Here is a 17,600-nt window from a genome sequence, read left to right as displayed (position 1 = left end):
AAAGATTTTAAACCTGCCCCTTTCCTGTCCCGACACATAGTAGAAAGGAAGCTAATACTGCATTCCGTGTTCCAATCCTGGTAGCACTGTGGAAGCCGTATTATTCAGAGTCTAACAGCTGAAAAAGGCCACTGAGCCCATTGTACGGATGAGAAAAAGGCGGCCCAGGGAAAGGAAATGACCAAGGAATCCCAGCAGAGCAGACACTGGCTCCAATATCACTCACCACTCGGAGCTGAGGAACTCCCAGGGCACCATGCACTTCTCTACTTTCTGTAGACGAGGGAACCCTTAGCATTTCCCATGACTCTGTCTATTGGGCTGGCATAATCTCCAAAGCAGTTGTTGACTGACTTTGATGATGTAGTTACCAAAAGATAGCAGTGGGCGTGGTTAGTTTGTCAACATGTCAGTGAGAAGGGAGGCTGAGCTATAATGTGCATAAAGGCAGATCAAGAATGTATTTGGTCCAAATAAAAGGTATGCCCACACAATGTACTATGTACAGTGTACTGTGTACAACATAGCAGTTGCAAAATATAAGGCAATTGACATGGATAGCAGGCACTCTTTGATATATTGCTAATGGGACAAGGCAAGTTGCAAAATAATCTGTTATCAAAGGTCTACAAAGTTTCTGTGTGTGTGTGTGTGTGTGTGTGTGCATGAACGTGTGCGTGCATTAGAAAGGTCTGCTGCAAGGATGTGCTCCAAAGTGGTGAAAACCTAAACAGAGATGAAAAGGAAACAAAAATTGGGAGCATTGATTAAAAAAAACACATTAGCCTTATTTGGAGAGGTTTTTTCCCCCCAAGGTGAAAACATTCATTTGCTATTTATGTAATAAATGATTTTTTATAAAGTTTAAACAATTTTTTTTTTTATTGATTTCAGAGAGAGGGAAAGGAGAGGGAGAGAGAGATAGAAACATCAATGATGAGAGTGATTGATCAGCTGACTCCTGCATGCCCCCTACTGGGGATCGAGCCTGCAACCTGGGCATGTGCCCTGACCAGGAATCGAACCGCCATCTCCTTGGTTCATAGGTCAACACTTAACCACTGAGCCACGCTGACTGGGCAAATGATTTTTTTCTAAAGAGATTAACAGGCATAGGATTTTATTCATTCATCTACCAATGCATTCAACTATTTGAACACCTACTACATGCCAGACACAAGCCAAGATGAAAAATACAGCCACTGCCCACAAGGAGCATCCGCTCTAGCAGGGGAGGGGGAGGTTAGCCTGTCTGGCATGCCATATGCACTCTGATGAAAGGAGGAAACAGCGCAGAGTGGGAAAATAAAGAGATTTCCACATTTCGTAGGAGATACAGAGGCTGGAACAGAGTCCCCGGTAAATTCTGTCTGCCATCTTGAAAAAACCCAACAACCATGGCAGTCATTTGCAAATGAGCAAATCCTGAGTAATTTTACAGGAATTTCGATGATCTGACTCCAGTTTGAGTTCACGAAGGAATAGTACAAAGGGTAGTTTTCAGCTTCCCCAAATTGAACCCCCACAAACAGGAGGCAATGGTTCTGCCACTTTTCAAAGGCACGGACTCTGGCTGTTCTCATCAGTACACACGGTTTACTGTGCGAGGCGAGACGGGGCTTCTGCCAAAATCGCTGTTTTGATCTGGATTTCTAAAAATAACTCTTGAGAAGCCTGTGGTGTGAGAAAAAGAGGGTGGCTCGTGGCTCCAAGGAGGAGCATTGGATTAGAATTACCTAAGAGCTTGAAATTGAGTGCAAATATCTCCTTGTAGCAACTGCTTTATAATTAGCCACCCTAATGGAATCCTTTCAAAACCAAGGCAGTTCAACAAGGAAGTTTAATTGAAAATAAAATTTCCAGACCTGCTATTCTGTCAAAACCACATTAACAGAAGAGAGCTCAGCAGTGACCAAGTCACTGAGAAAATGTCTTATGTGCTATGTAAGAAGGGGGCAGGGTTCTCCTACCTGGGGAAACATGGCCATGTTCTCTGAGGGGCAGTTTTCTCACCTTAAATAATAAAGATTATGTTCCTGCACCTCACTGGATGGTCAGGAAGATGAAACATGACAATACGCATCGACAGCGCAGGAACACGCGCGGCCCAGCACTGCGCATGGTGCGAGCAGGGCCGGACACGAGGAGATGCGTCCGAGCTGCTCAGGATGGGGACCAGCGGCATCAGCATCCCCTGGAAGCTCACGATTCCTGCAGAATCTCGGCACTGCTCAGATACAGTGACGGAGACTCTGCATTTAACAAGGGCTCCTGGAGATTGGCATGTCGCTTCACTTAAGGAACAATGACCTCGGCCATCTCTTAGGTGCATGATTCTGTGCCTGGTCACCTAAGTCAAGAGAAAGTAATCTAAAAACTGCCCTTGGGGAGAAGCAAGTATCCCGAAGGGCCCCCTGTGGTGGGAACATTTCTGGAGACCACCCTGGACACCGTCCAGCCTTCCTGCCTCCTGCCTGCAGAAGGGAAAATCAAGGCAGAGCCCAGGGCCTCCTGAAACCAAGAGATTTTCCACAGCTGGGCTGGACAACTCCAAGGTCATCAGAGATGTCCCCATGTCATCGCACATGCCTGGGAATAGGTCCTGTGTGCAGAGAGGACAATGGCAACAGCTGGTAAGAAGCAGCAACTGGGAATGGAAGCCAAGAAGCTCAGAGGAAATGGGTAAGTATGACAGAACCCTTCTCTTCCCTGATTATGGCCTAAATCACAGAGCTTAAATGCCATAAAACACAAGGACTTCATACAATACAAAAGGAGACGTTATACACACACGCACAAGATTTTCTTGTACATGCACAAATCCTATCTAGAATGACAGACAAGGTACTTCTGACATTGGCTGTCTCGTTGGAAGGAAGACCTGCCAGTGGCTGGGGACTGGAAATTGAGGGAGACACTTCACTTTCACTGCATCTTTCTGGACCTTCTGAGTTTTCAACAGTGTGAATGTTTTCCTTGGATGGATGGGAGGGAGGGAGGGAGGGAGGGAGGGAGGGAGGGAGGGAGGGAGGGAGGGAGGGAAGGGAAGGGAGAAGGAAAGGGAGAAGAAAAGGAAAGAGAAGGGAGGAGCATTTAAATTAAAAAAATAAAAAATAGCTGAGTCTCTTGTTAAGCAGGACTAGGTTTAAATGTCCTCCCAGGAAATTCAGGGCATGAAGCCATCATCATTTTTGCTCAAACCACTTAGTCTGCAACCCTTCGTTCAGACTGAGCACTGGGTCCCTCACACGCATTCATGTCTTAAAATGCTAAGGTGGCAAAACTCTTGTGAGGAATGTCCTTGGTGGCAGAGAGCTACCTTGTCTATTTGCCCCCAAACCAAGAGACACTATACATATCCCACTCTCTAGAAATCCCAGCGGCTCTTTACTCCAGCCCATTTACCTTAGGCAGGGGAGAATCTCTTCCAGAAGATTCTGAAGCCCTGGTTTGCAGAGCCTTCCAGTGACTGAAATGGGCTTAGGGGAGACACACGTATATGTCGTATGAATGTTTGTAAGCGTGGACTGAAATAAGGAAAATATTAAGTCCCATGTAAAACCCTAATTCTGAATCCATGGCACCGGCTGTGTTCAGTTTAAGAAGCACTCCCCAATCCTTCCCGCTGGGAAACAGGATAGAAAGGGGTTTGAAGACAAGAAGGCTGAGGCCCTGCAAAGTCTAGTGTTGGAATCAGGAATTAAAGGCTGTGCATTCACTGTCCCGGACACACCCTTCCTGTCATGTCCAAGTGTCCCCAGCCACCTTCCAGAAATGATCTGCACACCTACCAGGCCCTGGAAACCTCACGCTGTATCCTTATGGTCGGTGGCTGGAGGCTATAGAGTAATGGCCCTGCTCCCTCGGGCCACACACCTACTGATGATGTACAGTTGGGTGGATTAGAGGCCAGCTTTCAGGACAGAAACTCTTGGGGTCAAGCTGTGTCCCTGCTATTCCCAGCTGCCTGGCACTTGGCAAGTTGATCTCTCTGAGACTCCGGTTTCTTCATTTTTAAAAATGGCATCAGCAGCGGCTGGTATTTACCAGATGTGAACTACGTGTGCACTAAGCCAGTGTCCCTCTCAGGACTTACTGGTTATTAACTCATCGAGTAGTTGTCACATGTTGTTTTGTTCTCCATGAACAAATGAGAAAGCTAAGGCACAGAAAGGTACAGTAATCTGCCCAAGGCCACACAGCCGAAAAGTGCTAGAACTGGGATTCAACGGGCAGTGTGACCAGGGCCTGTGCTTTAGCCAAACCACAGAAATGTTCTCACAGGGAAGTTATACGTGACCATCGGGATAAAATGCTTCCGGGCCGCCTGGCACAGAGTAAGTGCTCAACGAATTGTAACTCCTAGGTTCCTGGAGAACTTAATTTCTGTGGTTAGGCTGAAACACAAGAGTTACTGCAGTATGCAAGAGGCTGCGGGGAAGCTGCTACCTGCAGTGGCACGATTCCCTGACAGGCGACCTCCCCACCTTCCTCAGCTGGCCTTCTGCCTCGGGACTGAGGGACAGGTGGGAGCTTCGGAACTCGTCCCCCTGAACCTTTGCCTTGACCTTTCCCACGGGGAACCTACAGGGAAACCTAATTTGGGGCAGCTGGGATGGGAACAGGTCTGGCTGACAACATGGCAAATTCCAAAATGAGTTGGGCAGATCTGTTCCCAAGGTCATGGTCACGTGCTGGTCAACTCAATCAGAAACTTTGCAAATGATTAGTCACAGATTTGGAAGGGGACAGTCCCTTCAACAGAAGAGGCAAGATGTGCTAAAAACAAACAAACAAAAAACTGGCAAAATTAGAGATCTGGTGTGAAAGATTCTATGGCCGAGTAAGTGCTCAGCCACTGCTTTCTTCATCTTTTCTCAGACAGTCCCAGTTCTGTTCAGGCCCTGGGCGGGCAGCCATGTGTGGGGAAGAGGGGCCTGGCAGCCACGCGACCCGCTATCTCTGTCAGGGACTGGCTGAGGGAGGCCACTCGGTCTATGACGGGTTTCTGGAGAAACTGTCTTTCCTAATAGAAGACAGAGTTGCAGTAAGTAAGACACCCCTTCTTTCCTTCCCGGGACTCTTCCTGCTCAGAATGCTGTTACGGTAAGTTGATGTCTGCAGTAAACAGGAGCCTCTCGGAGATGCTAATCCAGTGCCCTGACATGCTTGAGCTATCAAATGCATCCCTTTGGCCCCATCTGATAGCACCAGGTGCTGGGGAAGACGTGGGGAGACAGGAACTCGGGGCGCACCGGTGGCAGTGCACACGGTACAGTCATTCTGGAAAACAATCTGGCAGCATCTGTGAAATCAACTACGACTGTGCACAATGACTCATCCATCTCACTTAGAGTTTCTCCAACTCTCCCACAGTCCACTCGAGTACAGGTGCACGCTGCTCATCAGGGGAAGGGGCTGGGCTCTCCTCCTGTCCATTAGCAGGGGACAAGACCAGGCAAGAGGGCAGGACCCCTCCTATGAGCTAGGTGCACACGGAGCAACCAGGTGGGATCTAATAAAGACGGAACAGTCGGCCCTCCATATCCACAGGTACCGCATCTGTGGACTCAACCAGCCATGCATCGAAAGTATTTGGGGAAAAAATGTTGTGTTCTTGCTGACGTGTACTGTGCAGTTCGGCCTATGATGGTCACATCTGTACTGAACATGTACACACTTTTTTTCTTGCCATTTTCCCTTAAACAGGACAGTATAACAACTATTTACACAGTATGTACATTGCATTGGGAATTATAAGTAATCTAGAGATGATCTGAAGTACACGGGAGGATGTGCATAGGTAATATGCAAATACTCATGACATTTTATAATGTCAGTCTAGGGGCCTGAGCATCTGTGGATCTGGGGATCCCCAGTGGATCCTGGAACCAATCCCCTGTGGATACCAAAGGAAGACTGTATTGAATAAAAAGAAAAAGCAGGGAGAGATCTGTAGCAGGATCCCGTTTGTCCAAATTAAACACAGATACCCAATCAGAACAACACAGGGGCAACTGCACAGGCCGGGCATACAGCAAACACGCCGGGGTGGCTGCCCACAAGGACCAAGGCGATGGACATGAGGCAGGACAGGAAAAGAAGAGAGAGGGGTCTTACGGACACCAATGATAATGTGCCTTGCTTTCACATACAATTCAAAAGGAAAAACACAGATTTGGGGTCAGGAAACCCAGGAATAAATGTCCCCATGATTTTTCTGCCTGTCGGCCCTTTGGGAAATAAGTTAACAGAGCCTCAGTTTCCCCACAGTGAAAAGCAAATATGAAGAGTGGCCCTAAGTTGTCCCGTGAGCATCCAAGGAGATTCATGCTGAGAGCCTGAGTCTGGGACTCAGCAGAGGCTTTCTGGGTGCCAACTAAGGACTCAGTTTTCTCATCTGTGAAATGGGGGTTATTACATGGCAACGGTCCCATTTAGAACCACTGTGACGAGTTCAAATGAGACAAGACGTGAGAAGGACAGAACGCACAGTGATGACACAGTTTGACAGACACAGAGGAGGGCACGTCCTTCAGGGAGCCGTGTTTGTACCAAGAGCTGTGCTGGGGGCTCAGCTCATCTCCGTGTGCCTCGCCCACGGAGCCCCCGAACCAGGGAGCAGCGCCCACCCCTCACCCGGACGCCTGCCCTGTCCTGTGCACAGCCCGAGGGAGTGGTGGGGATGTCGGGCTGGCCTTCTGTGGCGCCACTCCTGGGGGCAGACGGGGCCCTACAAATCTATATACATATATTTTTTTTTTTTTTCTGTTGCAAAAAGTCATCTTTTAACTGAATAAGGCAAGTTACCAAAAAGAAAAGAGAGGAACGCAACAGAAAAAGCAACTGTCATATGACCCCCAAGTAGACAAAATCTTCATTTTTCCAACAAAGAGCACATCACTCTTTCTAACTTTCCGTAATCCCGGGAAGAACACCATGTTGTATGCGAGTGTCACATCACAGTCCGTCACTGCTCTCCTTAGGTGGCCACCTCCTCTCCGTCGCAAGCCCTTGGAGCCTGGGTAAGACTGAGGGATGCAGAAGCACCAGGTACCCTCGGTGGCATTTTGTTTCAGATTTGCCCCTAAATGCATCCAGCTTCAAAAATCCCCTCCCTGCATACCCTGCCTTCCCTTCTCCTGGATCGTGTCTGTGAAATACATTCCTCCAGTCGGGACACAAGGTCAAAGTGATGCCTTGATGGCTCCTGATAAACAGTTTTTCCAAAACCCAATTCATGCTGCCCCTAGCACCGGAGGTCTGAGCCAGGCTCCCTACAGATTCCTAGAATGAATTCCCAGCCCCAGGACAGACTAGACAGGACAGGGAGAGGCCCGCGGGGGGACTCTGCTTTGGGAAGTTTTCCCCTCCTGCTCCCCTCCCTGCACCACCCCTCCAAACAATTCCTCGCAAACTCATTTCTCAGGTGCCTGTTATCAGCAGGAGACTGCAGTGAGGAATCGCAGCTCCGAGGCCGTTCTTTAGGGAGTCAAGGTTTCGGCATGAGGAATCTCGAAGGGAGGAATGAAGTGAAAGATAACAAGAGGGCCAAAGATGGCTTGAGTGTGGGCACCGTGTGGTCTGGGTGCAGGACAGCAGGTCGCCCTAGCTGCAAAGGGACGTCCTCTGAGAGCCCAATGTGAAAAGTGGCCGTACCGGTGGATGGCAGGCGGGAGGGCAGCTTTCAGGAGGAGGGGGGCAGTGATCAAAGCCTGCGGCGGGGAAGTGGGACGCTTGCTTGGTGGCCAGCGAGGAGCCCTAGAACAGAAAGCAAACATCTGGGGGTCCTGGGAGTGTGTGTCAGGTGCAGAATGTTGAGGGCCGTGGTGCTGGGAAAGAGAGGAGTGGAGATTTGTAAAGCGGTGCAGCCAAGGAGAGAGCTTACGGGAGGCCGGTCTAGGGGCGCTCGGGATGCACTAGAGGAACCAGTTGGGGCGTCCAGGGAGGCAGGCCGCTCGGCCCTGGCCCCGGGCATATGTGGCCCAGCCCCCCTTCTCACTGTCTTCTTTTACTTTCTTTCTAGTACCTGGCACTGTCTGAAAGGTCCTCGTGCTGTATGGATCTGTCATCTCGCTTTCCGCCTGTCTCCCCACGACAACCTAAGCTCCGTATCTGTCTTGTTCAGGGTGCCGGGTACATGTGGGGTGCTCAGTGGGTATCAGAGTGGATGAATGAACATAAGTTCCCTGAGGGCACGGCTTCATCAGCTTTACTCCCTGCTGTCCCCCACTGTCTGTGCACACTGCCCAGCACACAGTAGGTGCTCAATGGGTGCTGAGAAGTCTGTCAGCTTCTCATGCCTCAGTTTCAAGTGAGTCACTCAGCCCTTATTCCTCTGCAAGGGATGAGGCTGAAGACAGACCTTGCCACGTACGATGCCTTTGGTGATGCTTATTGGTGAGCGGCGTCCACCCTGAGACCCCCACGGCCTTCTCCCTCTCTCCTCAGGGTTAGAGACTAGATGGAGGACACAGGGACCAAAGAGAAGAGAAACCAAAGTGAAAGAGAGATGGGGAAGAGACCGCTGGGGGCACGTAGCAAGCCCTTGCACACTTGTGCACACGCGCACGAGCTATATACGCTGTGTGCTGGTCTGGACGTTCAGAAACTTGCTGTGTGACCTTGAGCAGGTCATTCTCCTCCTAGGCCCCAGTTTTTCTGATAGTAAACCCTGGGCACTGAAGAACATTTCTAAGTGCCCTTCCAGATCAAAATGCTAAAAACAAGAAATCATCTGGGCTTATTAACCAATGTCACCCCATTAATTTAATTAAAAAGTCATCTAGGGCTTTATTCCTCAGAGCTGGAGCCATGGCGTTAAGGCTTTTCCAGGCTTCCATAGACCTGGCAAACAGCATATCAAATACATTAAACCTATGCAGAGGTATATTAAAAATATTTCCTGTTTGACTGCAAAAGTTGAGCAGCATCTGACTAGTTGCTATAAAGTTATATAATTATGTATCATTGTTTCAATTTTTCAGCTTTGTTTTCATATTCTGAAACTACTAATTGCATCTGTTCTCAAACTTGTTTGTGAAAGCCTGGCAGGTCCCAGGCACTCTACTCCCAGTACCTTCCTGGTCAAATGGACACACCTGAGATGTTTGGCAAAAATGTCACTTTCCAGGCCCCACCCAGAGCCAATGAGCTAGAACAACTGGTGGGGAGGGAGAGGAGGCTCAGGAATCTGCATTTTAGCAAGCTTCCCAGGTGGTCATTTGCAAACTGAAGTTTGAAAACCACTGCCATAAAAAGAAGCTGAGAACAGGGGCTGGGGGAGGCAATGCTGAAGGAAGAAGGCAGAAGAGAGGTCCCAGCACATGGCTCCTGTTTTGCATGCCTGCAAATCACTTCTGCCCCACAAGGTCCACCAGCCTAAACAAACTGCAAAACCCTGACTCACCCTCTGCTGGCCCTTCCCGCAGACCTGGAAAAAAAAACACACACAAACAAACAACGATACTCACATTCAGCCTGAGATGGCATTCAACTGTTCTGACTTGCAGGAAGAGACCGGTTCCAACTTAACGGGCACACTGCTTGGAGACAGAAGCCACCGCTGCCAGGGACCGACGTACTACAGGGAGGAATATAAAGAACGCCGTCACCCAGATGTTTGCTGCAACCTGTCTACCCTTGGTCTGTGATAGATAACTGGTTCCAGCAGCGAGCAGTCTCAACTCATCCACAGGAGGGAGGTTTCGCTTATTGTCAAGCCACACACACATGCTTGATTGCATGTGCGTGCACACACACACACCCCCCAAACATTACGTGCAGGTGTAGTTAAGCTCCCGCCACGGTTAGGGAGGCAGCCCGGCCACCAGAAGCAATCCAGACTGTCATGCTGAGTGCTAGCAGGTGCAGGACGGTGCTGGGCTAAGAGCGGGTTGGAAAAGAAGGAACTGATTAGAACAGCCAAGTACTGTGCTGGAGTTTTCCAGCGTATGTTTCACAGCAGTTCATCCCCAAGAGTGTTATCAGTTCCATCCTTCTGACGGGGAAACCAAGACATAGAAAAGACCTGTGGCCTCCTCAAGATCCTAGGATCAAACCCTGACCTAGTAAACCCCAAAGCTCACGGTCGGTGCTTTGTGCAGACCTGCCTTAAAATTCATAAGCGGTGATTGTGGCAGGAGGGAGGGGAGTCTGCTCTGGAGAGAGGGAAGCCTATGGAAACTGATCTCTCCAACCAGTGAGAGAACCAAAACAATTTCTTAACAAACAATTTAATTCACAAGCAGTAAATAGCCATTGGAAATCAGAAATCACAGAAATCACAAATAAGCAATACAGGGAGAAAAAAAAAAAAAAAAACCCACACACGTAATCACATCTTCCCCAAAATAACTGTGCTATTTATACTTCTGGGTTTTTTTCTAGTCAAATACACGTTTCTCCTGGCCTACAAATAAAATGATGCAATTTTTGCAATGTATCCAAAATGTTGTAATATTGATGCTGGTACGTGGGTAATTAGTGATGCTTGCCCAACCCTAGTCTGTAAATTTATGTCAAACCATGAAACTTGTTCGCAGATTCTAATGGGGAGAGTCACACCTTTCACTTCTTTTGTTTGCTTCCTGTTGTCAGTTCATCACCCACTAATGCATTTAGGGAGGGTTAAAGCCTAGTCCGTCTAAGTGCTGAGTTCTGGTGGACATGGCAGCCTTGCAAAAAAAAAAAAAAAAAAATCAGGCTAGCTTCCTCCTCCCACAGGTGCAAAAGAATAAGTTTTGTAGCAACTGAGAAAATGATTTTTTTAAAATGTATCTTAATGCCACAGGGAGATGCAGCTCTACTATGCAGAAGGGTCTGGGACCAGACCTCGCACAGACTCCTCCCCCACTGCAAGGACCATCCCTCCAAGTGCCCCCCATAACCCCCATCCAGACATCCCCTGGTTGGGAGAGTGAAAAATACCCTCCTTTCCTTCCCCATGGGTGTTAATGAGGCTCCCTATAGAGACGGAGTTAATCACATCAATTGAAAGACTTTCACACTTGGCCTTGCCTGCCAGGGCTCCGGGAAAGGTGGGTAAGGTAAGTCATGTCGTAAGATAATTTATAGTTTTTTTCTTTTTCCCTCCTCCACCTGTTTTTTATGTGTATGTTTTTTCTTTAATGTAGGCATAATCAACATGTAATGGCGTATCCAGATCTTAAATGAACAGTTTGATGAGTTTTGACAAATGCATGTACCAAAAACACCAAACCACCAAGAGAGAAAACATGCCCCTCACCCAGAAAGTGCCTTTTCCTTCGCTGCCTGCTCTTCTCCAGAGGCAACCCAGCACCACTGATTAATCTGGCATTCTCTAAACGTTCGTAAATGGATCCGTGTTGTGTGTAAAGAGCAGTATGAACAAGGAGCATGAATAGGCAGTTCCTGGTGGGAACGAAAAATACAGTAGTGCCTTGGGAAACAGTCTGGCAGTTCCTCAGAAAGTTACGCATTCAGTTGCCACGTGACTCAACACTTCCCCTCTCAGGTATGTGTACTTGAGGAAAATGAAAACACAGATTCGCTCAAAATCCTGTGCATAAACTCTCAGATCGGCGTTAATCATAATGACCAAAAAATAAAAACAACCTGGTGTCCATCAACTGATGAATGAACAAATAAAATGTGGTATTATATTCATACAATGGAAGGATATTCAGGCATAAAAAGGAGTGATGCATAGAAATACAGATGCTGAGACCTCATGGATAAACCTTGAAAACACCGTGCTAAGTGAAAGAAGTTAGGCATGAAAGACCACACATTGCATGATTCCATTTATGAAAAGTCCAGAATAGGCAGATCCATAAAGTAGATTACAGGTGCTTAAGAATGTGGGGTGGGAGGGAGGGTGTTGGGGAAGTGACAGATAAAAGGAACAGACTTTTTTTTTTTTGAGATGGTGAAAATGTTCTAAGATTGGTAAATGGTATGGTATGTAAATTAAATCTCAACAAAACTACTTAAAGAAACCAAACATTTGGAATCAACCAAAGTAGAGCCAGTTGTGTGCATGGAAAATAGTTCCCTGCAGTGGAATTTTAACTGTGACACAAGATTCCCACACCACCTGGGGCGTACGACTGGTGTCCAGGAAGGTCTCCTTCCCACGACAAGGTCGTGGGGTTTGCTGCTTTTCCCAGAGGTCCCTGTCCTGTCTTCAGAGTCCAAACTCCTAAGAGTCCAGGAGGTGTTCACCAGATCCACTCATTCCTTCCACAAACACTAACGGAGTTCGTGTTTAGGAGAAAGCACAGAACCACATCTAATCTTATCATCATATTTCCCAGGCGCCTGCATATTTCCCAGGCGCCTGCATTTTTAAGGACATTTCGAATGCCTCTGTGCGACTGGTCCTGTGGCTAGCAGGTGATGCGAGGAGCCCGGAGGGGTGGAAAGAGCCCATTACGACAGAAAAGCCAAGAACTCTGAGGTCCCTGGACTGGTTCTAAACCCTGATTCCACCACTTACAACTGCACGACTTCACCTCTTTGTGCCTCATGTCCTCACCTGCGAACACCAATAACCTGCCCTAGGGTGGAACCATGAGCGGCCCCAGCTACGGGAGGAAAGCAATGGATGTTTCTCTCTCACACTGATGTCTCTTTCTCTCTCCCTCTCTCTCCCTCTCCCTCTCTCTCCCTCTCCCTTCCTCTCTCTAAAATCAATTTTAAAATATCTTTCATAAAAAGGAAAGGGCATGCTGTGTTCCAATAAATCCCACTTCATGCCATGTTCATGGAAAGCATGCAGAACAGTGCTGGGGGCGGAGGCCGCGCTCGGGAGCCCCCAGGAACCACGCCCCAGGCCACGACACGTGTTCAACCGCGGGCTGGGCCCTCACGCGCCGTCTGGCACTTAGACCGCACCGCCATCGTGCGAGGCTGGAACGTAACTGGGAAGGTGAAGACGGGGGCGAGCGAGGTGGCGGAGCCACAGCAGATCCAGGTCTCCCGCGAGCCCTCGCTTCTGACCGTGCTGGCTGCCAGGGCCCAACAGCCAACCAGACCCACTCAGGCCAGCTCCAAACACGACAGGCTGTGATTTAATTCGCTGGAGGTTTGTGTTGCAGAAACCAAGGGCTGAAAGGGAACCACAGGGCACCTCACAGGCTGAGAACAGCAGGTGTCTGGTGCCGTGACACGTGCCAAAGAGAAGAGGCTGGCAGGTCCTGGGCCGCAGGGGCTCAGGAGGTGGCGGTGGAAGGAGGCACCGGCCCAAGCTTCCTGAAGGGGATGGGCCCGACTGAATAGCCTACATGGACCCTGCTCCAGCCACCCTATGTTATGGGAATATACCCTAATGAAGTAGGAAAATACCAGTGGCGAAGCTTCAATTATGAGAATATTCACGGAAGCACTGATTAGAATAGTAAAGGTGAATTCATACTTAAGAAAAATGGGAGGAGCTCTGCCACTTACGTCTGAACAACGGTGAAGCTTGGGGTCCAACAAACCCAACGGGGCGGAGCAGGCATTGAAGTGGGAAGACGGTTTTCATGTATTTAGTGAAACAGTTGTTAACAAGGGAATGTGTATATGACCAAACGATGACGCGCGCGTGTGTGTGTGCATCCTTTCACTTAACTAGTCACCTCTCAGTGATCACAAGTGTTTTTAACTTCTTCCTTTCATCTGTCTGGATTTGGGGATTTTTTCTGTAAGAGATCGTTAGTGCTTTGTAATAAGAAATAAAGGATGGCTGGTGTCCAGGCGGGAGTTCCATACTCCCACACGGTCTGACTGGTAACGTGGAATCGCTGTTCATTCATTTATCCAGTGCATCCTTAGAAAGAGACTGTCCCAAGGCAGGGGCTGGGTGATGTGCGGACAGTGGAGGTGGCTGAGGCAGAGAGAGCTCCATTTGCTCCGTGGGGAAGCGGCCAGGTGCCCACATCAATGTACTCGGTGGCCGGCTCCTCTGCAGCACTGGCACAGGGCACTCTCAGCTCATTAAGAAGGGAGTCATCCTTTCCTATATTTGAATTCAGCCTCGATTACACTTCCCACACACTCAGCTAATGATCTCTTAAGACTGAAGGAATCCTCATAGCCATGCTGGGACTGGCATTTGGGCTTAAAGCTAGGCTGATAACCCCACACGTAAATCTCTGTTTTCCTCATCTGTGAAGTGGGTACCCTCTCCAGGGAGCTGGGAGGGTTGGCTAAGGTTCGGAGAGCGCTCTACACTGCATAGGCCTGCACACACAACCGGGGTGATTTAATGTCCAGATCCGAACCCCTTTCTACAAGGGTTGACAACCTGGAATTTTAAATCATGACAGATGCCAAAGTACGGGGAGGAAAACATGTTTACAGCTGAAGGACTGGACAGAGGAAGCAATGAGCAGCATGGCCCCAAGCCACTGAGCCAGCCGGACTCACGCCTTAGGTGCCGCCTTCCAACTCGGCCAGCACAGGGACAGAACACGTTTATAACCCCAAGCACAGTCTGTATGTTTTAAATGGGAAAATAACTTTCTCTGTAAGATTTGTTCACTTACGTGAAAGAAAAGTATTTAGGTCCTACAGTCTTGAAAAGAAATCTTATTTATCTCACCTCATGTATTAGAAAGAGAAAGGCATTCCAGTTAGGGGGACAGGGTTTGAATGCTGGCTGTGTCCTTCTGTAAATTATTTATCATCTCTTAGTTTCAGGACAATGTCTTTCCTGCAGGTAATAATTAGAGCAATACATGTAGACAACATAGATACTCAAAAAATGGCAGTTGCTTTTTCTTAGTGGGACGACTCAGGGAACCGACAAAGCAACGGGGTCGCACTGCCCAGAGCTGTGCCTTGGGGGGAAATCAGCTCATGATGAAAGGGAGAGAGGTCCAGGGTGGTCTGGCCGCCCAGCCAAACTTGACCTCAGCTCAGCCAGGAAAGAGGAGGGGAGGATACCGTGTCTTTCTCGGTGATGTGGGAAAGCGCGATGAGACCAAAAATCAGAACGTGAAACCGGCCCGTGCTTTGCGCCCCCACTGAGATCGCGGCCGTGCCTGAGTAGAGTGCGTTAGGTGTGTCTGGGAGGGGACGGCGAGCATCTCTACCAGTGAAGACGGTACCACTGGAGGCAGCACCGGGCAGCCTGGGACAGGACAGCAGCCGAAGCAGCGCGGTGGGGCTTTCCGTTAAAATAACCCCAGAGCAGCTGGCTAAGATTCAGACTCTCCGTGTCAGCAGGCCAGGGGCAGAGCCCCGGGAGAATGTGTATTTTACCGGGACCCACGGGTACTTTTGATACTTCCCAAGGGCAGGCGTGGGAACCCTCCGGTGATGGAGAAGGCACCAGGTGTTGGCCGTGCAAGGCCTCGATTCAAGACCCAGCTGGGAGCCAGCTCTCAGATCCAACTTTAAATTTTCTGGAAAACACTGGAACCAGGCCCTGGGCAAAGCAAGCTGGGACTTCCCTGCAGGCTGCAAACATATGTAGAAAAAGGGAAATATCTTTATGAGCTATGCACTAAGTTTATATATACACATAAACACATGTGTACATGTATACATATACACATACATGTATATACACAAATACAGACACGCTTGTGTATATGCATATACCTCTGTATACACGCATATTCACATATGCATATGTGCACACATACATGTAGGCATGCGTATGCACACACACATGTATTTCAGTTCATTTTCACACACACTCTACCTAGTGCTATTATCCCCATTTTCCTGGAAGAACCTAAGGCATGGAGAGAATAAGAAACTTGCCTCAGGTCACACAGCTAGTTAGAGGCAGAGGCAGGATTGGACACAAGACAGGCTGGCTCCAGAATTCCTGCCCATACTCACTACATTCTCAGATAACCCAGGAGGTTACAGAGAGTAGAGATTGAGGGTCATAAACATGGAAAGTGACTTGTGCCCCGAGGGGACTGAGTCAGTGATGTCTGCCAAGCATTCCTCCCACTTCTGACACACATGCTGAAAGTGGGGTGGGTTTGTCCTGCCACTGAATTTGGGCTGGCCTGTGGCTGCCCAAGCAGTAGACTGCGATGGCAGGGATGCGTGCTGGCTCCGCCCCTAGCCCTTGGAAGGCTGGGCAGCTTTTATGTTACCCGCTTGAACTGCAGCTGCCATCCTGAAAAGAGAGGCCCCGGTCACTGCAGTCAGCCAGCCCCACTGAGGCCCCAGACTTGTAAGCAAAGCCATGCTGGTCACAAGGCCTCAGAAGAGCTGCCCATGAATTCGGCCACGACAGCCTACAGATGACCCCAAGGGGAACAGAAGAACCACCGGCAGAACTCAGCCACTCTACACGACTCAGAAAATAAACAGCCCTTGCTTGAAGCCACTAAGTGTTGGGGTGGTTTGTGATGCATCAAACTAGAGTAGCTGATCCCTGCACCTACATGGCTTGCAGACAAGCATAAGTTATACAACAACCAATATACCTTGTTGCGCACTGTGCCCGGCCATGCATTACGCTTGCATTCATCGTCCTGTTCAGTCTTCACTGCCACCCGCGTAGCAGGTATTCGTGTTATTTCCATTTTCCTGACAGAGAAACTGAAGCCCAGTGAAGTAAAGACTTTAAGCGGTGGCAGTTCTTGGATTTGCACCTCAATCTGTCTCATTCTAAAGTCTGCATGTATTTATCAGGTTTCTCCAGAGAAACAGCTGACACCTGTCAGCAACCATCACACTGCCACTTAGCCCTGCAACCTGGACCCTGCATCCCTACCCCACAGTTATGATTCCCTTATGAATCACACAATTAGCAAAACAAACGAGACCTGCAGTCAGAGGTTGTCAATTAAACCCGGAGGTGCCTGAAGCATGTGGCAAGAAGTTACCAGCCACATTGAAGCCACTCAGGAATAAACCTAGAGTACAAAGTCGACCTGCGATGTTCCCCTCAACAGGTGACAGGGACAAGGCTGTGGCAGGGAGGTCCACTGGAAGGGGAGGAAGGAAACCATGGTTGGTGCCAGGCCCTGGCTTCACCCCCAGCTGCCCGTGTGACCCTGGACCACTCATCACCTCTCTGGGCCTCAGTCCCCACGTAAGCTTGGTGGTCTCCAAGTTCTTCCTATGGTTTTCTTTAGCTTCACTTTCCGCACAGGCCATGGCCACAGCATTTACTTTTGACTGGGGGGAAAGTCCAGCAAACTCCGCTTGGCCACTATAAAGAAACTAGGGGACAGAGTATGTCACTCAGAGTAAGTCACAGATGGAACCTCCAAACCTAGGAATCCCCAACCCGGGCTCTTCCTCTCCTGCCGGTCACTGCCGCTCTGCTCCCACACTGGGCTCTAAATTACCTCTGTAGGAAAGTGCCAACTCCCACCGCCCCAGAACGTGATCTGCAGACCCCAGCAGCCCAGTTAACGAGAGACTCGGACTGGCAGGAGGTTATAACCCTCCCTGGGTTTTGTTTCCTTGCCCCCATCAAAGCCAGCAGTTTCCTTCAAATTGGTATCAACCAGACCAGGAAGTTTCTTTTTCCTTGCAAGCCATTGTATGCGGGAAGATCAGAGGGAGCTGTCAAATGCAAGGACGGAACCAGCTGGGCACGTGGAGATAGGGGTGGGCTGCCGCCTGGCCTTGCCCCAGCTCCCCAGCCCCGCAGT

General features: G+C 49.1%; 1 long non-coding RNA gene across 6 annotated transcripts in view; it reads right to left on the bottom strand.

The window, feature by feature from the left end:
- LOC308547039 overlaps nucleotides 1-17,600 on the bottom strand; it is a 302,009-nt gene that overhangs the window by 116,918 nt on the left and 167,491 nt on the right. For all 6 annotated transcript variants that reach the window (XR_013997430.1, XR_013997431.1, XR_013997432.1 and 3 more), the window contains exon 4: nucleotides 9,474-9,583. This is a non-coding gene — a long non-coding RNA (uncharacterized lncRNA). The remainder of the gene's footprint in view (nucleotides 1-9,473; nucleotides 9,584-17,600) is intronic.

The sequence above is a fragment of the Miniopterus schreibersii genome (genome assembly GCF_964146895.1).
Source record: "Miniopterus schreibersii genome assembly, chromosome: 17".
Lineage (NCBI taxonomy): Eukaryota > Metazoa > Chordata > Mammalia > Chiroptera > Miniopteridae > Miniopterus > Miniopterus schreibersii.
The sequence above is the reverse complement of the archived record's forward strand: the minus strand, read 5'-3'. Positions and strand labels throughout refer to the sequence as shown.